This window comes from Microtus ochrogaster, linkage group LG4, assembly GCF_000317375.1.
Source record: "Microtus ochrogaster isolate Prairie Vole_2 linkage group LG4, MicOch1.0, whole genome shotgun sequence".
In the NCBI taxonomy this organism is placed as follows: domain Eukaryota; kingdom Metazoa; phylum Chordata; class Mammalia; order Rodentia; family Cricetidae; genus Microtus; species Microtus ochrogaster.
In genome coordinates, this window is record NC_022030.1 from 17,729,221 (window position 1) to 17,731,687 (window position 2,467).

Consider the following 2,467-nt stretch of genomic DNA (forward strand, 5'->3'; position numbering starts at 1 on the left):
AGCCTGGTCTACATAGTAAGTTCCAGAAAAGCCAGAGCTACATAGTGAGACCCTATCTTGAAGCAAAACACATTCATACACCATAAACTCAGTCAGTTATCAAAGCCATAGTGTGTATGTGTCTATGAATGCATGCATTATCTAGAAGCACCATTCTTTAGGCACCTTCTACCCTGTTTTTTTGAGACAGGACCTCTCATTAGCCTGGAGCTCTTAGTGGGAAAGCTAAGTAGCCAGTGAGTCCCAGGAACCTGCCCGTCTCCACTTCTCCACTACCGGATTCCAAGTGTGTGTCACCATGCCTGCCTTTTACATGGGTTCTGGAGGATCAAACTCAACTCCTTTGCTCAGCAAGTGCTTTACCAACTGAACTGTCTCTTGAGGCTTCAGAGATATTTCTGACAGGGTTGGAAAGGTGGAAACAATCCTAAACATCCATTGACAAGGGTCAAAATAAGTAAGTGATGGTATACTCAAGGGAATGCTATGCCATTATCAAAATAGAGCTCTCTGTGCAGATAGGAAAAGGAGACTTAAATGTATGACTTATGGAAAGTCACAAAATGGTATAAGCACATTTCCATTCATTCTGTGCATGTACACACACACACACACACACACACACACACAAACCCTAATGTTTGACTTAATGTAACAAAAGTACAAAGTGATGATGCTCTTCATGAGTTCCACAAAACTGTGGGGACAGACACACACCTCTCATTAAGAGGTAGCACACACCTGTAATCCCAACACTTAGAATGCTGAGGCAGGAGGATGGTAAGTTTTAGTTGAGCTTGGGCTACACAGCAAGGGGACAGGATGTTTGTTATAGTGGATGCTGTCAGTTGTGCCCATGTTAAGTGCTGGAGGTCAAGATTCAGCCCTCACTCTGCTATGATGGCTTAGGTGACCTGCTGAGGCCTCTAAGCTTCCCTGGAGATTTTCCTCACCTGTGCTGAGTAAGGGAGAAAGGAAAGATCAGCACTGCCACTCACTGCTGTGATCCGCAGTGTTCGCCTTCTCAAAACCCCATTCCTCCTCCGCTTGTTAAAAAAGAGAGGAAGGGATACCATTTCCCCCTCTCAGAATGCTACAAAAATTGTGATAGCATGTATCACAGTACTTAATACAGTGTCCAGCACATAATATGCCCTGAATAAATAGCAGTTGCTGTCATTATTGCTGAGTGAGGTAATGACATGGCCTGCCTACATAATGGGGTATTGAGAAGATCTGATGAAATGTGTGCTGGGAAAGAGCCTTAGTTATAGTGTTGGGCACAACACGAGGAGCACTTACATAAGAATTCCTCCCCACCACAGCCTCAGCGACCACTAGCTAAGGAAGGGAGAAAAGTAAGATGCTCTCTTAGTTCATCCCATGGGCAAAATTCGAATCAGTCCCTTATTTGGGGCCCTATTTCAATTAGACAGGAACGAGCACTTTGCAAACACAAAAATGGTTTGCCAGAAGCCAAGTACTGACTATTTCTGCTAATAACATCCCAGCCTAGGAACCATTTGACTCCCGGTGGCCCATCCCTGAAGGACTTGAAGTGCTCACCTTTCTGATTCCTGGATCTGAAAGACCACTGTCCACAAGCAGGACCTTGTTCAAGGTCACAGAGCCCAGCCCAACTCCTGTCCGGTGAACCATCACCTGGTACATTTCTTCTCCACAAACCATGAAGTCCCTTTTCAGGACCTCGCACAAACACTTCTTTCATGGAGTTCCCCCTCATGTTGCCTTCCCCCTATTCCCCATTCCTCTGTCCATCACAGATGCTCTTGTCTTCACACTGCATATATCCAGCAAATGCCTCTGCAGTTCAGGAGAACTACCTAACATCTTCACATCTTCATATCAGAACCATCACTCCACTCCCTCCAAGCCTCCAAACTGTCGCGCCCCACTCTCAAGTTCTCCTAGAGATTCCTAGAGTAAGTCCTCTGCACTCTCCGTGAGTCCACCCAAATGACCCCTTCCCTACATGATACCCACACATCCCCAAAGTGTCCTTCTTGAACAAGAGGCTACAGACTTCATCCTGGGACACCTCCCATAAAGCTTCCTCCCACCCTCAGAAGTCTTCACACAGTCACTTTTCAATTCCTTCAGGCCACACACTCCCCCCCAGGTACCCATCCCAGCTCTCAGACTTTCTCTCTTCACTCCTGGCACCCAGTGCATGTCAAACATGTGTCGCGCCAAAAGGCACCTAGTCCATCCCACCCTGACAGCTAGCATCTGGTTAGGATCCGGATGCGAGGCATTTTTATTCGCCCAGACCCCATCCACTTTTTCACCACCCTGTCCCCGAGGACCCCGACTCGCGTCGCTCAGGCACCCGTAGGCTTGGGGCCGACGCTCCCACTCGCGGCTCCTTGCCGCCCCGGCCCGGCTCAACTCCTTCGGCCGGGCCGGGCCGGCGTCCCGCCCCGAGGCCCCGGGGACCGGACCCCGC

At 48.8% G+C, this 2,467-nt stretch overlaps 1 protein-coding gene across 2 annotated transcripts in view; it reads right to left on the minus strand.

Moving 5' to 3' along the window:
• Positions 1–2,467, minus strand: part of Strn4 (striatin 4) — a 26,332-nt gene that overhangs the window by 23,049 nt on the left and 816 nt on the right. The window lies entirely within an intron of this gene.